Raw genomic sequence first — 18617 nt, forward strand, 5'->3', positions numbered from 1 at the left:
TGGGAAGTATCTTTTGTTTCGCTAACTTTCCAGGGATGCAGGGTGTGCAACAACCCGGACCACTAGACGCTAATTTGTCGTCTATGTCTTCGAGTAATATTACGCAATACGGTGGAGATCTGTGTGTCGTACCGGTGTCTTTTTGATCTCCATATCTGGTCTAAGTCTCCCCGTCTTACTACTCACTAGGCTGGGTTGTTTCTCCAATAGCACGAGGATCTGGGCTGCTCTTGCTCCCTGGGCCAACTGGCTGGTTTGCTGTTGATCCTCCTGAGCTTGGTGGACACGAAAGGCATTACAATGCCAAATATCTCTCGGCTGGCCCCACCATCTGGAGGCAAACCCATTCGACTGGTGAAACAACGTGTCCTAGTGATAACGGTAGGGAAACCACCAGCAAAACACGCACGCCCCACCGATCAAGCAATCATTATGCCATGGCGAAAAAGACTAGCCCTCCGATGATCCCTATCTGACCCTTTGGCTGCAGGCATCCCACAATGCGTGAGCGCGGGGCAGAGAGATAGGGGGCAGGGAGAGACCAGAAGGCCGGAAGTGAAGTGGAGAGCAGACGCAGTCTCGAAATTTGGAAGGTGTGCGGAGCACCCAACAAAAGGACAGACGTTGCTTTCTAAGACCTCTGCGGTTGAGCTGCTCGTGCATAAAAGATGAGACCGCAACACATACGAGAACAAGAAGTCCTAATAAGGGAAGCAAGAGGCTATTGGTTTGTTCCTAGGAAGGCAGCGAGAGCCGAGAAAGTGTGTGTTCTCTTGTTTCACTTTCCTAGTAGAAGTAGAGCCACGCTCCCTGAAGCTAGTTATTAGCCGTTTGTGCAATTGGCGACTCTCGTGTGGTTGATCCCCCTTTCTAGCTCCCACGCTAATGTTGAGATTTGCCTAGAGCGCCCTAACTTGTGCAAACACAAGCGACATCTTTGTATGGCAAATCCTTGTGTTGTCCTTTACTACCCCATTCCCACCAAGACAGGGTCTAGCGAAGCTGCCGAGGAAAACCACGTTTGGAGTGGGTTTCCATGCACTCAGATGGGTGAGACCAACCGCAGCTAAACCACACGCAAGGCCCACTGATGGGAGCAAGAGGCAGCCCCAGAGCTCTCCGTTTGCCCCTATGGCGGAGCTGAAAACGAGGCTGAGTGATGCGCTGGGGTTGGTGCTACCTGAGGCGATAAAGGGGGGGGGAAGGACGCCCAAACTGTCGTTTGCAACTCCTGAGCAACGGATTGTTTCGCTCTTCCGGGCTGTGGTAGGTTTGTCCGACTGATGGAGAGTTTCACTTTCCCGAGGGCAAGCTCCCATCGACGAGCCTCGTTTTGGGCCGTTTTTGAGATGGCCCTAGGTGCTGATCACCCATCTCGGGGCTACTGGTGGATTCCTGACACGAGCCTGTATCTCAATAAGTAGAGGCCTCTCTCTTCATATTTCAAATCCTGTTCTCCCGAAGGAGAACACGTTTGGAGTGCGTCGGAAGGCCTCTTTGGGTTTTCCATCTCAGCAGGAGACACACCAGAGCAAACCACGCACTGCCCAAGACAGACTGGGCGCAGGGCAGGATCAAAGCCCAAGACATTAGGGCACGCCCCAGACCGTCGATCCTTTGACCCTTGAAGAAGCAGAGGGATGGTGCAGACAAGAGGCAACGTGTTGACTTTTCCTCACGCAAAAGCAACGCATGAGGTCTGTCGCTTGTTCCTGGAAGAGAGTTGCACTTATGAAGCCAGAATCCCTCACTCAACCCAAGAAGGCACGGGAAGCTTAATTATTGCCATATTGGTTGTGGGCCGCTAAGGTTGTTGAAATCTCCATGCTGCATTCTGGGGCTAAACAGCGGTTTAGAAACTCTCTTCATAACAAACCACGTGGAACTGGCCCCTGCAAGGTGCTTCCCTTGTTGGTCGAGGAAAAGACAACGAAAGGCGTTCTCTTCTTATTGGCTAGATAACTTCACCCTGCTTCTTCACATCCATCGCTAGAGTCGAGAGACCGTAAGTTGCATGGAGATCGTGAGCATCAGGACGCGGCGAATGGCCTCTATGCTCCCTGGGCACTGCTGGTTTGCTCGTGGTCTCCTGAGCTCTCAACAAACCCACTGCCAGATCGTATTGGTCCTCCATGCCGGGCCACCACAGAGGATAGGCTTGGCATATGAAAGATGCTTAGTGTCCACGAGGCGGCACGTCCCCAAGTAACCTCTCATGTGCCCTATTTAGGAGGCACCAACAGCAAGCTCAGGTCTGGAGAAACAAAAAGTCGCAACCGTGTTGCGCCCCTTCCTGGAGCAGGAACGAACGCCTTGGGACTTGTGGTACTGTTCACCTGGAGGAGAGGATTTCACTTTCTAAGAGGATTGCCCGCACTCCCTCAGTAGCATCGTATGTTAGGCCGATATTTTGAGATCGACCCTCAGCAGTTCTCATCTCGAAGTCTCATGGTTATCTCCTCGTGTAAGTTCTGGTGCTGCGAAAGCTCTGAGACACTTGACTGGCCCTGTATGCAAGGGAACTTATAATACCAACAGAACCAGATGCAATCTCTGCTTGTTCAGGAACGCAAACGCTTTGCCTTTTTCTCTCCCCTCTCATCCCTCCTGCTTCTCAATAGGGCAAAGAGGCTCAGAGGCTGCCTCTTGCTATTCACTGGGCTTTTGTGGTTTGCTTGTTGGTCTCCGATGAGCGCAAGGGATTTAGATGCATGCTATTGTGAAGAAGTCACTTGTCTGTGTGCACGAGTTCCAGCTCCAAGACTCGAAGAACAAATCCACCTCAACTCTTAAGCCAGACATGGAGATAAAGCCAAGCATATAGGGACCTGCCACCAGCGATGCAAGACAGGGCAGAACCCGAACATACATTCTGCCCTAATTTTGAGAAGTGCACGAGGTGGATAATGGGCAGATAAAAAGGGCATTCGGAAGGGTTGACAAACGCTCTTCGCTCTCATGTCCTGAGCAAGAACGCATATCAGAGCGACTCCTGTGTCATTGTTCGATGAGGAGTAGCTATGGTGGCTGAAATCTACACAAGAATCGTGGACAGTTTCTTACTCCCCACGAATTCCTCTCATCTCCACTAATGAGTTGTGGTTGCGAATCATGATGAAGTTATGGGTGTCTGTGTCGCGTACAGTGTGCGTTGGTAGCGACTGTCCTGCGAATGGTTATTAGCTCGGTGTGGCTCCTTAGAAACTGGGATAAATACCCCTCACGGTCCTGCGAAGTACTGTGGCACACTCAAGGCTTTCTCTCTTGCCAATCTTTCGTGTGGCCCGATGAGAGGCAGAACACGAGTGAAACTGGGTTTGATTAGCGATGAGGAGGAACACCATGCACAAACAACCACTGCCCCTCACGAGCAGATTTAGGCTAGGTCCCCGGATCTCTCACTTTGCCCTTGGGACGAGCAGACTGGGACAGTTGCGTCCAGACAAAGGACAGACGTTGCTTTCCTCAGGCAAAGATAGCCATGACCCTTGTAGGCCATCATGATGTAGGGCTATGATCTTTGTTACCCTTGATGGCAACCATACTGGCGGAAGAGAGAGTGTGCCTAAATATTGCCCGACTTCTTGGTGACTAGATTGCCGATCTCGCTGAGTGAAGTTTGAGCCGATCAAGTCTCGTGCGCGCAATAGGCACATCTCTCGCAGCGTGTCCTTGTGTAGTTTCCTTAGCCGACGTGAAGTGATGGCGATACTCGACCTGTGATGCGCGTTCTCCTTTGTGCGTGCACACCTCAAACGTGCCACTGTGCATGTCAGGATCCTGCAAAGGCTGATGCTGATTCCCTTACGGAGGCGCATGCACGAATTTCGACCTGTTCCTGGGAGTGGCGTATCTTCCGACGTGCGTTCAGGAAGACTTCGCCACCACCATAGCACCAGTGGTCTAGCTCGCCCCTCGAGGGAGCACTGAGAGAGGCACAGCCAAGCTCCCCCATACACGTATGACCCTTATGGTTATAATCCCGTTTCGCTTGGTGGAAGAGGAAGATTATAGACCAGTGCAAGATAGGCTCGTCTCTCTTTGTCCACTGAGGCCCCAAAACGAAATTGCCACCCTTGGGGTACCCTAGATGGGGAGGATAGATTTAGTTGCCTTCTGAAGGGCGCCATCGTGCGAGAGTTATAGCGTCATCTCATCCAAAACGAATAAGAGTGCAGCTCCCCATAGTGCTCCTAGTTCTTGTGGCTAATTTTTGGAGGATGGGCCCAAGGTGCTGAATTCTCCCTTCCACTCTGGGCTAGTATTGTGAGAACTTCTTGTAAGCCTCCTGTAGGGCGCACACAAAAGCACGACCCATGTTCTCACTAGGCAAGAGATACTTGCCTTTGCTTCATTCGGGTACCAAGCCGAAAAGCAACGTGGCCTTGAATAGTCACCGTGCTTCCTCCGTGAGCTGGCTCTTTCAGCTCTTCACGTAGACACCAGCGCCAAACTCGAGCCACGGGCACCCAGGAACGAAGGCAAGTCGATGCAAGCCGCGAGCGTGGCCTCCGTGCTTTGTTCCGCGTACTGGTATCGCCACAGAGAGCGTGAGGGAGACAAAGGGCACGTGTTGCTCTCACTCTGAGCGCAATGAGATGACTCTTGGTGTTGTTCTTTTGCCCTGAGGTAGCGGATTTTCACTTCCTGTAGCTTGGAAACCATCGCAAATAACGTGCCTCTCTACCCTTCCGTGCAGAAGGCGTAGTTTGCTGGACACTTAGCAGTTCGTAGTTGATGCGCCTGAAAAGTAGGCCCTATCTATGCTCCACCTCTTCAAGATTCAGGTTCCAGTAAAGGCGCTGTGTGAGAGTCCATAGTACTTGGGCGTGGTGCAAAGAGGCCTGTTGTTCATCAAGCACCTTTAGGGGCAACACTCCCATTGCCTCCTCTCAACACAACAGAAGAGTATCGACAAAGAACTAGAGCATCCGTGGGTAGTTGCGTGCATTTCTAGGTAAGGGTGAAATCTCCTCCAGGAACAACCACAGCCCCAAGGCATCGGTTGGCCGTGCTATCCAGCGTGAAGCACGAAGAGACACCAGCAGCACTGACCCTCTCTCAGCTCTTCTGTTCGTCCCCAGGGCGCGCGTAAGGCACTAGCTCGTGCAGCTCATGCTCCTCCCTTCATGTGCCCAGTATGGGAGAGACAGACAAGAGCTAGCGCGAAGAGGATCTTAAGGGCACGTGTTGGCTTCCTGACGTGGCGCCCAACGATTGCTCTCCTGCCTTGGGGCTGAACGGCACTTGGTTTGTTCTCTGCCGTGCGGTGATGGCCTGTGTTTTCGGTACTTGTTCTCCCCATTGAGAGGCTGGAAGCCAGAAACTCCAAACAGTGTGTTCTCCTTCCCCGTGGGGCTCAGGAAAAGGCCAGCAGGTGTATTTTTGGCCGTGTCCACAATTTTAAGTTGAGCGACTTGGTGTGGCTCCGTACGTGCATGAATGGCTCCTCTTCTGCGCGCTAAAGCGGAATGGAATGCTCACACACCTGTTGGCCAAACAAGCGCTTGTCATAGCGCAATCGACTGCCTACTCCAAACGAAAGCGCGAAAAACAACGTTTGCAGTGGGTTTCCAGCTTCAGTTGAGGAGCCACCAGCCAACGCGATGCTCAGGAGCAAGAAGCCACCCAGAACACTTTGGCCCTATTTGAGGAGGAGACGGCGATCTCCAGGCGCAGAGAAAGAGCACGTGATAATGCCTATTTCCCTGAACACGAGGAGACGGAGATGCACTGTGTCCAGTCTCGCTCTTAGTTCCCTGAGGAGAGTTTTCAGTTTCCTCGGAATGCAGCATAATCAGACCTATGACTTTTCGTGTCATCGCTGTGAAGATGGTCTAAATATGCTTTATCTCCATTATCAGCTCCTCAGTGCTTCTTTGTGCTGAGGAACTAAGTGATTGGCCATATGTCTGATATGGCCCGTGCAAAGAATGGCCTTTTTTTCATCCCATAATTCCTGTCCTCTAGGAGACTCACCATCAACAGCCAAAGCCCAGGGAACAAGAGGCAGTCCAATGTACCCTCTTTGCCCTTATGAGAACAGAGTGATCTTAGGCTGAGCATAACCAAGAGCAAGCCGTTGGCTTTCCGCAACAAAGAGATGACGTTGGTCTCGTGTGTTTTATTCCCTTAGCGAGAGTTATCGCTTTTCCAGGATGCCAGATAAGCAGGACTCTGGCCTTTGTGTGTCTTCTCTCGAGATGGGGTCCGTAGGTGTTGGATATCCATGTTCTGGCTAAGGGTGGAATTGCAGAGTAGTGGCTAAGGTTGTTGTACATATGTGGGGTGGTCTCCTTCGCTTGTCAATAGGACCCAGTCCAATGGCAGTTTTGCCTCCATCAGGGTCACCAGACCAGATATTGCGTTCGAGGAAGATGCCCAATGGCCCATTGGCACAGGACCACCTAATCGTAACACTTCAGCCATCTGGAGTGGGTTTATTGGAAGCATCAACAACTCAGGCTAAGGACCTACCAGCTCCCATACTCACAGACATTGAGAACAATAACCAGGTCGTTGGCCTAGAGCATGCATTCATTGAGAAGCGAAAACATCGTCCTTACATGGAACAACACCGAGACCCAATGCGTCTCCTTGCTAACGCCTGAAGTTCCAGAAGCGCAGTTAGGGATCTCGGTATGACAAAGTTGCTACGTTCGTGCTTTCCTCTCAGCTAAAGAATCTCTGTTCACTCGATAGGGCCGCGTGTCAAGGTGTTTAATGCATGTGGCAGTAGGTGTGTGTCACTTTCCAGATATGGAGTTCCTCTTGCCTCCCTGGCACGACATGCTGCCTTATTGCGGTGGTTCGCCGTGAGTCCGGTTAATCTTGCGAGCGACGGGCTCTTAGGCTGGTCCGATAACACTGTTCTCCCTTCTCGTAGGTGTAAGAGCCAGGATTGTGCCTTGATGTTGCTGTGAAGCACCTGGCTGCTCAGACAGAAAAGGTCCTTTTCATGGCACAATCCTGCTACTCTCTACACTGGAGACAACTGGACATGTTTGAGAGCTAGGGCCCTATTCTCAAAAACGCCTCCAGGAAAGCAGAGGCTCATCTTTCTACATGTCAAATCCAGCCAGGCCCAGGAGTCTTTCAAGAAGGCATCCTTTCAGACTCCTCTTTGCCCTATTGAGAACAGAGGGAGCAGGCATGGATGGAACGAAAGGACAAGCGTAAATAGACATATAGTCTGAAGTAACAGTGAATCTCGCAGCTCTCAGGGATACTGTATCAGTTGCATACCCTTACAGCCGCGAAAAGTGGATCATCGTCATGCTCACGGACGCAATGCACCTTGGCCTACCAGGGATGCTGGTTAGTTGCTCGTCCTGTCTCTAAGACAGATCTGACTTTATCGGTGTTGCATCTCCATGTCTAAGCTTAAGGGTGGATGCTATAGTATGCCTGTGCACACAAGGCGCGTTTGGTTGCATTTCAAATCCTGCTTTTTCATGAAGACAATATGACTTGGAGTGGGTCTTGTCCAGCTTCAGTCTTGCTCCCTGAGAGAGAACCACCTGCCAGTGCGGCAATTTACCTGCTGGATGCGGTATCTGCCTGCCACGAGCTGCGACCCACTCAGCAAAGCTGTGATTCTCCTCGTGCACAAGCCAGCGACTTTGCAGCGATACAATGTGCCCTTTCCTCCCATTGGATTCAAACAGAGCAGGGCTAGCGGATCAGCAGTACCACCCTTAGGCGCAGAAGCTATGGTGTGGCGTTACCTGAGCAATCAGATGCCTCTGGAGGCGTCCGTTGCGCTGGCAGCTTCATTCCACTTTCTCAGAAGCGCGACAGCTCCCAAGAGGCTATTTTGGGCCGTTTTTGTAGATGTGGGCCCACATTAGGTGCTTATATCCACTACTCTCACGGGTGAAGGGTGGCTTGTGCTGAAGCCTGTGAAAGAAGGCCTGTATGCAAACCTCTATACGCCACTGGAGAAACCACGTATATGGATGGGTTTAGCTCTTGCCTCAGGAGAGACAGAGAAACATCCAGCAAGTGCCCAGGGAGCCAAGAGCAGCCCTGACCCTACTTTGCCTTACCTTGAGAAGAGTGGTGGATATTGGCGAGAGAAAAGGCAGCGTTGCTTTCACTGAGCCACAAGATTTTGCCTTTGGGGCTTGTGGTTTGTTTCCTTCCTGAGGAGAGTTTTACTCTTATCAGTGAAACCTATTGGTACCCCTGGTTTTGCTCCGGTCGCTTCTGGTTGCGTCCCTGGGTGTTGTCTCCCTATCTGTCTAAGCTTACATGGTGGGCTGTTTGGAAACATTGGCATTTTCATGCCAAGAATTTCGGTGGGGTGCCCATGGCGGCAACACATTTGGACTGCGGTTTTGAGCAGAGGAGACTTCACGCCAGCTAACCACAACTGCCGCGCGACAAAGGCAGCAAGGGACCGTTTACCTGGGCAAGGCCAGACCAGCATTGGTCTATTCGACGCTGAATGAGGATGCGAGAAAAAGGCCACCGCGTGTTTCGCTCTCCATCAGCACGCGAAAAGCAGAAGAGGCTGTTCGGCTTTTAGTTCCGTGGAAGAGAGGTTGCACTTTCCGATTGCCACTCCCAGAAGCCTAGTTTTGTGCCATTTTTGAGATGGAGCCCTAGGTGTTGATCTCCATGTCTGGCTAAAGGGTGGGACTGCTGAGTTCCTGTGCAAAGAAGAGCTTTTCATGGGCAAAATCCTGCTTCTGCAGAAGGAGAACACGTTTGGAGTGGGTTTCAAGCCTCAGGAGACCACCAGCAAACCAGCAGTGCCCAGGGAGGGCAGGAGGCAGTCCAGACCCTCCATTGCCATATTGGAGAACAGAGAGCTAAGGGGAGAAAAAGGATGTGTTGCTTCCTGAGCAACGATGCCTTGGGGCTGTGGTTTGTTTCCCTGAGGAGAGTCTCACTTTCCAGAATGCCGCTCCCAGAGCCTCCTGTTTTGGGGCCGTTTTTGAGATGGCCCCATAGGTTTCTCATGTCCATGTCTCGTTAAGTTTGGATTGCTGAAGGCCTGTGCAACAAACATAGGCAAATCCTCTTCTCACGAAGGAGGAACATGTTTTGGAGTGGATTCTCAGCTCAGAGAGACCACCACCAAAGCAGGTGCCAGGAGCAGAGAGGCAGCCCGAGACCCTCTTTCCCTAATTTTGCAGAAGAGTAGGATAGGGGAGAAAAGGCAAGCGTTGCTTTCCTGAGCAAAGACGCATTGGCGTCTCTGGTTTGTTCCATGAGGGAGTTTTGCTTTCCAGAATGCATGTTACCAGGACCTGGTTTTTGTTCATCTTGTGAGATGGGTCCTAGGTGTTTGATCTCCAAATCTGGCTAAGGTTACATAGGTGGGTCTGTGGACACAAGGCTTTTCATGCCAAAATCTTTTGGTGCCCATGGAGGGCAAACCCATTTGGACTGGTTATTGAACGAGGAGACCACAGCAAACACCACTGCCCACCGAGCATAGTCAGTCCCCGATTATCCTTTGCCCTTGCGAGAGCAGAGGGTTTGATGGAGCAAAGGCAGACGTTTGCTTTCCTCAGCAAAGAAGCATGAGGGCTATGGTTTGTTCCTGGAAGAGATGTTTCAAACTTTCTAGAGTTGCCGCTCCCTGAAGCTAGTTTTAGAGCCGTTTTGTGCATTGGCCTTCGGTTGTTGAATCTCCCTAGCCGGCTAAGTGTGATATGCTGACGGCCTGTGCATACAAGGACTTTTGATGGCAAATCCTGCTTCTCCAGAAGGAGAACACGTTTGGGTTGGTTTCCAGCTCAGGAACCACCAGCAAACCAGCAGTGCCCAGGGAGCAAGAGGCAGCCCCCAGACCCTCCGTTGCCCTATGGAGAACAGAGACTAGGGAGAAAAAGGCAGGTGTTGCTTCTGAGCACAAGATGCCTTGGGCTGTTGGTTTGTTCCGAGGAGAGTTTCATTTCCAGAATGCAGTCCCAGAGCTAGTATTTGTGTTCTATTTTTGAGATGGGCCTAGGTCTGATCACCCACTCTGGCCTAAGTTTGGATTCCTGAAGCCTGTGCAAAGAAGGCCTTTTCATGGCCAAATTCCTGCTTATCACGAAGCGAGAACACGTTTGAGTTGGGTTTTCCAGCTCAGGGAACCACCAGCAACCAGCAGTTGCCCAGGGAGCAAGAGGCAGCCAGCCTCCCGTTGCCCTTATGGAGAGAACAGAGAGCTAGGGGAGACAAGGCACGTGTTGCTTCCTGGAGCAAAGATGCCTTGGAGGCCTGTGGTTTGTTCCCTTGAGGAGAGTTTCACCTTTCCAGAATGCCAACTCCAGAAGCATAGTTTTGTGCCTATTCTGAGATGGGCCTAAGTGCATATCTTCCTCTCTGAGTAAGGGTGGGATTGCTTGGGCGTGTGCAAAAGAAGGCCTTTTCATGGCAAATCCCTGCTTCACACGAAGGGAGAACACGTTTGGAGTGGGGTCCAGCTCAGGAGACCAGCGCAATCCAGCAGTGCCCAGGGAGCAAGAGGCAGCCCAGATCCTCCTTTGCCCTAATGAGAGAACAGAGAGCTAGAGGGAGAAAAAGGCCACGGTGTTGCTTCCTGACAAAGATGCCTTGAGGGCTGGGTTTGTTCCCTGAGGCTTGTTTCACTTTCCGAATGCACGTCCCAGAAGCCAGTTTTGGGCCATTTTTGAAGCATGGAGCCTAGGTGCTGATCTCCCCTCTGGCTTAAGGGTGGAATGCTATGAGGCCTGAGGCAAACAGGCTTGTCATGCCAATCCTGCCTCACCAAGAAAGGAAACACGTTTGCAGTTGGGTTTCCAGTTCAAGAGACCACACTAACCAGCAGTGCTTCAGGGAGCAAAGAGCCAACCCAGAACCACTTTGCCCTATCTGAGAAGAAGGATAGCGGGAGAGAAGGCACGTGATTGCTTTCCTGAACAAACATGCACTGTTGTCTGTTTGTTTCCCTGAGGAGAGTTCACTTTCCGGAATCAGCTATACAGGACCTGATTTTGTGTCGTCTTTGAGATGGGTCCTATTATGTTTTTATTTCCATGTCTGGCTGATGTTTGATTGTTGAGGCCGTGCAAAGAAAGACTTTTCATTGCCAAATCCTGCTCAGGAGCACCACCAGCAAACCAGCAAAGCCAGGGAGCAAGATTGGCACCCACCCTCTTGGCCTATTGAGAACAGAGGGGATTAGGGAGGAAAAGGCAAGCGTTGCTTTTCCTGAACAAGATGCATTGGGTCATGTGGTTTTATTCCCTTAGGAGAGTTTCGCTTTCCAGAATGCAGATAAACAGGGACTTGTTTGTGTGTCTTCTCTTGAATGGGTCCGTAGTGCTTGATTATCCATGTCTGGCTAAGGGTGGGATTGCAGAGTGTGGCTAAGGCGTACATATTGTGCGGGCCTGATGTACACAAGGCATTTTCATGGCCAAATCTTGGGTGCCATGGAGCCAAACCCATCTGGAGTGGGTTTGAAAGTCAGGAGGACACCAGCAAAACCAGCAGTGCCCAGGGAGCAAGAGGCAGCCCAGACCGTCTCTGCCCTTTGAGCGAGCAGAGGTTTGGATGGAGACAAAGGCACGTGTTGCTTTCCTCCAGCAAAGAAGCATGAGGGCTGTGCGTTTGTTAATGGGAAGAGAGTTTCACTTTCAGATGATTCTCCCAGAGCCTATTTTGGGCCGTTTTGAGACGGGCCTCTATCGGTGCTGATCGCCCTCTCTGGCTAAAGGGCGTGGAATTGCTGAAGCCTGTGCAAAGAAGCCTTTTCATGGCAAATCCTGCTTTCTCCACTGGGAGCAACACGTTTGCGAGTGGCGGTTTCCCAGCTCAGGAGACCACCAGCAAACCAGCAGTGCCTAGGGAAGCAGAGGCCAGCCCAGACCCTCTTTTCGGAATTTTAGAAAAAATGTGATAGGGGGTAAAAGTGCAAGCAGTTGCTTCCTGAACAAAGAGGACAACGTCTGTGCTTTGTTCCTTGGGAGATCACTTTCCTATGGAAGCCAGCTCCCAGAGCCTAGTTTTGGGCCGTTTTGAGATGGACATTTGTGCTTATCTCCCTCTCCGGCTAATGGTGCATTGCTGAAAGAGTGTGCCAAAGGAATTGCGCCTTTTCATGGCAAATCCGCTCTCCACGAAGGCAGAACACTGTTTGGAGTGGTTTCCACTTCAGGAGACCCACCAGCCAACCAGCAGTGCCCAGGAGCAAGAGGCAGCCCAGACCTCCGTTGCCCTATGGAGAACATGAGCAAGAGGGGAGAAAAAGGCAAGCGGTTGGCTATTTCTGAAGTAGACGCATTGGGTCTGTTGTTGCCTCCCTTAGGAAAGAATTCACATTCCCGAATGCAGCTAACGGCAGGACGCTGGGTTGTGTCTCTGTGAGATGGGACCTAGGTGTTGATGTCCATGCTGGCAAGGGTTTCATTTTTGAGGCCTGTGCAAAAGAAGGCCTTTTCATGGCAAATCCTGCTTCTTCCCACGAAGGAGAACACGTTGGAGTGGGTTTCCAGCTCAGGAGACCACCAGCAACCAGCAGTGCCAGGGAGCAGAGGCACCCAGACGCCTCCGTTGCCCCTATGGAGAACAGAGAGCTAGGGGAGAAAAAGGCACGTGTTGCTTAGACGACGCCTTGGGGCTGTGGTTGGTTCCCTGAGGAGAGTTCACTTTCCAGATTGCGCCGCTCCCAGATGCCTGTTTTGGCCGTTTTTTGAGATGGGCCCTAGGTCTCATGTTCCCATGTCCTCGTTAAGTTTGGATGCTGAGGCGCTGTCAAACATCAAGGAAATCCTGCTTCCCACGAAGGAGAAACAATGTTTTGGAGTGGGATTCCAGCTCAGAGACCAACCAGCAAAGCAGCAAGTGCCCAGGGAGCAAGAAGGCAGCCCGAGCCTCTTTGCCTAAGTTTGAGAAGAAGAGGATAGGGGAGAAAAGGCAAGCGTCTGCCTTTCCTTGAAGCAAAGACGCATTGGGTTCATCTGGTTTGTTCCATGAGGAGAGTTTTTGCTTTCAGAAATGCAGTTACCAGGACCTGGTTTTTTGTTTCATCTGTGGAGATGGGTCCCTAGTGGTTGATCTCCATATCTGGCTAAGGTTACATAGGTGGGTCTGTGGACACAAAGGCATTTTCATGCCAAATCTTTGGTGCCCATGGAGAACCCATTTGACTGGGTTTGAAGCGAAGGAGACCACCAGCAACACCACTGCCACCGAGCATAGGCAGCCCCGATTATCCTTTGCCCTTGGAGAGCAGAGGGATTGGTGAGACAAAGGCAGACGTTGCTTTCCTCAGCAAAGAAGCATGAGGGCTATGGTTTGTTCCTGGAAGAGTGTTTCACTTTCTAGAGTGCCGCTCCCTGAAGCTAGTTTTGAGCCGTTTGTGCAATTGGCCTTCGGTGTTGATCTCCCTAGCCAGCTAAGTGTGGATTGCTGAGGCCTGTGCAAACAAGGACTTTTGATGGCAATCCTGCTTTCACAAGAAAGTTTGGAGTTTTCCAGCTCAGGAGACACCAGCAAACCAGCAGTGCCCAGGGAGCAAGAGGCAGCCAGACCCTCCGTTGCCCTATGGAGAACAGAGAGCTAGGGGAGAAAAAGGCAGGTGTTGCTTCCTGAGCAACGAATGCCCTTGGGGCTGTGGTTTGTTCCCTGAGGAGAGTTTCACCTTTCCAAATGCAGCTCCCAGAGCCTAGTTTTGTGCTATTTTTGAGATGGGCCCTAGGTGCTGATCACCCACTCTGGCTAAGTTTGGATTCCTGAAGCCTGTGCAAAGAAGGCCTTTTCATGGCAAATCCTGCTTCTCCACGAAGGAGAACACGTTTGGAGTGGGTTTCCAGCTCAGGAAGACCACCAGCAAACCAGCAGTGCCCAGGGAGCAAGAGGCAGACCCAGCCCTCCGTTGCCCTATGGAGAACAGAGAGCTAGGGGAGACAAAGGCAGTGTTGCTTCCTGAGCAAAGATGCCTTGGGGCTGTGGTTTGTTTCCCTGAGGAGAGTTTCACTTTCCAAATGCCACTCCCAGAAGCTAGTTTTGTGCCTTTTCTGAGATGGGCCCTAAGTGCATATCTTCCTCTCTGAGTAAGGGTGGATTGCTTGGCGTGTGCAAAGAAGGCTTTTCATGGCAAATCCTGCTTTCACCACGAAGGAGAACACGTTTGGGAGTGGGGTTCCAGCAGGAGACCAAGCACCGCCAGTGCCCAGGGAGCAAGAGGACCCAGATCTCCTTTGCCTATGGAGAACAGAAGGGATAAGGGGAGAGAAGGCACGTGTTGCTTTCCTGAATCACTATGCACTGTGTGGGCTGATTGTTTTTCCCTGAGGAGAAAGTTTCACTTTCCGGGAGAATGCAGCTATCAGACTGATTTTGTGTCGTTGTGAGATGGGTCCTATATGTTATCTCCCATTCTGGCTAAGTGGTGATTGTTGAGGCCCTGTGCAAGAAGGCCTTTTCCATGCAAAATCCTGCTAGGAGACCACCAGCAAACCAGCAAAGGCCAGGGAGCAAGAGGCAGCCCTGAACCTCTTTGCCCTATTGGAGAACAGAGGGATAGGGGAGAAAAAGGCAAGTCGTTGCTTTCCTGAACAAAGATGCATGGGTCGTGGTTTATTTCCCTAGGAGAGTTTCGCTTTAGAGATGCAGATAACAGGACTTGTTTGGTTGTCTTCTCTGAGATGGGTCCTAGGTTGTTGATATCATGTCTGGCTAAGGGTGATTGCAAGTGTGGCTTAAGGTACATAGTGGGCTGTGACACAAGGCATTTTCATGCCAATCTGGGTGCCATGGAGGCAAACCCATCTGGGTGGGTTTGAAGCTCAGGAGACCACCAGCAACCAGCAGTGCCCAGGGAGCAAGAGGCAGCCCAGACCGTCCTTGCCCTTGAAGAGCAGAGGGATTGGTGAGACAAAGGCACGTGGTTGCTTTCCTCAACAAGCAAAGAAGCATGAGGGCTGTGGTTTGTTCTTGAAGAGAGTTTCACTTTCCAGAATGATTCTCCCATCCAGAGCCTATTTTGGGCCGTTTTTGAGACGGGCTCTAGGTGCTGATCGCCCTCTCTGCTAAGGGTGGATTGCTGAAGCCTGTGCAAAGAAGGCTTTTCATGGCAAATCCTGCTTCTCCACGGGAGAAACACGTTTGGAGTGGGTTTCCAGCTCAGGAGACCACCAGCAAACCAGCAGTGCCTAAGGGAGCAGAGGCAGCCCAGACCCCTTGCTTATGGAGAAAAATTGGTAGGGGAGAAGGCAGCGTTGCTTTCCTGAACAAAGACCTTGGCTGTGCTTTGTTCCTTGAGGAGAGTTCACTTTCCAGAAGCCACTCCCAGAGCCTATTTTGGGCCGTTTTTGAGATGGGACAGTGCTTATCTTCCTCTCTCGCTAAGGTGGATTGCTGAGAGTGTGCAAAGAAGCCTTTTCATGGCAAATCCTGCTTTCCCACGAAGGAGAACACGTTGGAGTGGGTTTCCAGCTAGGAGACCACAGCAAACCAGCAGTGCCCAGGGAGCAAGAGGCAGCCCAGACCTCCTTTGCCTATGGAGAACAGAGGGAGAGGGGAGAAAAAGGCACGTGTTGCTTTCCTGATGTAAAGAGCTTGGGTCTGGTTTTGTTGCTCCTGTAGGCTAGTTCACTTATTCGAATGCACTACAGAGCATTGGGATTTTCGTTGTGAGATGGAACTAGGTGCTGATCTCCCTTCTGGCTAAGGGTGGATGTGAGGCTGTGCAACAAGGCCATTTCTATGCAAATCCTGATTCTTGCATGAAGGAAAAACGTTTGGCAGTGGGTTTCCGCTCAGGAGAACGCACAGCTAAACAGCAGTGCCAGGAGCAAGAGGCCCCAGAACCCTTTGCCTCATTTGGAACGAGCAGGGTAGGGAAGAAAGGGACGTGTTGCTTTCCTGACACGATGCCTGTGTGGGCTGTGTGTTTGTCCTGAGGAAGAGTTTCACTTTCCCGGAAAGCAGCTATCCAGGAAGCTCGATTTTGGGCGTCTGTTAGAGTGGGTCTAGTTATGCTGTCATGCCTCCCGGCTAAGTGGTGGATTGAGAGCCTGTGCAAGAAGGCCTTTTCATGGTCCGTTTCACAATAGAACCATTTTGGGGTTGCTCAGGAGACCACCAGCAAACAGCGTTGCCAGGGAGCAGAGGAAGCCGCACCTCTTTGCCATATTAGGAAAAGGGATAGGGGGAAAAGGCAAGCGTTGCTTTCTGAACAATAGACGCATTGGGTCCTGTGTTGTTTGTTCTTGAGGGAGATTTTCACTTTCCAAAGCAGCCTCACGACCTGTTTTGTGCGTTGTGAGATGGACTTGCTGGTGCTTATCCCCATCGTCCGTTCAATAGGTGGATTGCTTGAAGCTGTGCAAAGGCCTTTTCATGTTACGCTGCTTCTCCAAGGAAGACAATATCTGGAGTGGGTTCCAGTCTAGGAGACCACACAAACAGCAGGCCAGGGAGCAAGAGAGCAGCTAGACCTCTTTGCCTATTGGGAACAGAGGGACTAGGGGAGAAACGCAACGTGTTGCTTTCCTGAAGGCAAAGATGCCTTGGGTCTGTGGTTTGTTCCCTTAGGAAGAGTTTCCCTTTTCCAGAATGCAGATAACAGGAAGCTGTTAGGTGTCTTCTCTGAGATGGGCGCCTAGTGTTTGATATCCATTGATCCTGCAGAGGGTGGTTGCATTGGTAAGGCATGTGGGTGGAAGAAGGCATTTTCATGCCAAATCCTGGCTGCCTCACTGGGAGGAACACGCTTGGGGTGGGTTTGAGCTCAGGAGACCCACAAATCACCAGCAAGTGCCCAGGGAGCAAGAGGCAGCCAGACCGCCTTTGCCCTTGGACGAAGAGAGTGGGATTGGGAGAGAAAAGGCCAACGCGCTCTCGCTCTTCCTCGAGCAAAGAATGCACTGAGGGCCTGTGGTTTGTTTCCCTGAGGAGAGTTTCACCTTCCAAGGTTCACAGAGCCTAGGTTTTGGTGTTCGTTTTTGAACGGCTCACTAGGGTTGCTTCGCCTCCTATCGTCTAAGCGTGTCATGCTGGGCTGTGCAAATGAGGCCATTTTCATGGCAAATCTGCTTGCCTCAGTGGGCAAACCTGGGAGCATTGGGTGGGTTTCGAGTCGAGCGACGAACCACCAGCAAACCACAATCCACGGAGCAAGAGGCAGCCCAGACCCGTCCTTTTACCGGAGAGAATTTGGGAACGGAGGCTTTCTAAAAGCATGGGAAAGGGCAGTGGTTTGGCTTCCCTGCAAAGAGATGTCTTGCTTTTCTTGAGAGATGCACTCCAGAAGCCTAGCTTCCCTTGTGCCTGTTTGATGGGCCTTTTTGAGATGAATTGTGGTATCTCCCATGTCTGGCTAAGGTGGATGCTTGAAGAGTGTGCAAGAAGGCCTTTTTCATGGCAAATCCTGCATTCTCCACGAAGGAGACCGTTTTGGAGTGGTTCCAGCTCAGGAGACCACCAGCAAACCACAGTGCCCAGTGGAGCAAGAAGGCAGTCCCGACCCTTGCCCTATTGGAGGAACAGAGAGCTAGGGAGAAAAATGCAGCGTTTGCTATTCTGAGTAACGACGTCTTGGGCTGTGTGGTTTGCTCCTGAGGAAAGCTCTCACTTTCCGAATGCAGCTCCAGAGCCTCGTTGTGTGCCGTCTTTGGATGGGACCTAGGTTCTGAATCGTCATGTCTGCTTAAGGTATTGTGAGGCTGTGCATGAAAGGCCTTTCAACATATCAGAATCCTGCTTCTTTTCATCGAAGGAGAACATGTGGGAGTGGGTTCCAGCTCAGGAGACCACCAGCAAACGCACAGTGCCCAGGGAGCAAAGAGGCAGCCCAGGAGCCCTTGCCCTATTGGAAGAGGAGCTAGGGAAGAAAAAGGGAAGCGTTGCTTTCCTGAGCAAAGATCCTTGGGCTGTGGTTTGTCCTGAGGAGAGTTTATGCTTTCCAGAGGCAGCTACGCAAGGACCTAGTTTTGGGTTCGTTCTAGTTGAGATGGGCCTAGTGCTTGAGATCATATCTGGCTATTAATAGGTGGGCTGGCTGGACAGCAAAGGCTTTTCATGCAAATCTGCTTGTGCCAACGAGGAGAACACGTTTGGACTGGGTTTCCTGAAGCTCGAGGAAGAACCACCAGCAAGACACATGCCAGGCCGAGCAAAGGAGCAGCCGATTCTTTGCCCTTTGGAGACAGAGGGATTGGGACAAAAAGGCAGCGTTGCTTCCAGAAAAGACCATGGGTTTTGCTTGTTTGTTCTGAGTTAGTTTCACTTTCCAGATGCAGCTATCTGACCTGGTTTTGAGTCGTTTGAGATTGACCTTCGGTGTGATCTCATGCTGGCCTAAGGTGGATTGTTGAGGCCTGTGCACACAAGGACTTTTAATGGCAAATGCCCTGCTTCTCGCATGAAGGAAAGAACACGTTTGGAGTGGGTTTCAGCTTCAGGAGACCACCAGCAAACGCAGCAGTGCCAGGGAGCAAGAGTAGCCCAGATCGCTTTCGTTCCTCTATGGGAACGAAGAGGAGCTAGGGGAAAAAGCACGTGTTGCTTCCTGAGCAAACGATGCTGGGGGCTGTGGTTGTTCCTGAGGGAGTTTCCCTTTCCAGAATGCCAGCTCCAGAAGCTAGTTTTGTGCCTATTTGAGATGGGCCCTATGGTGTGATACCCTACTCTGGCAAGTTTGGATTGCT

The sequence above is a fragment of the Sus scrofa genome, chromosome 2 (genome assembly GCF_000003025.6).
Source record: "Sus scrofa isolate TJ Tabasco breed Duroc chromosome 2, Sscrofa11.1, whole genome shotgun sequence".
In the NCBI taxonomy this organism is placed as follows: domain Eukaryota; kingdom Metazoa; phylum Chordata; class Mammalia; order Artiodactyla; family Suidae; genus Sus; species Sus scrofa.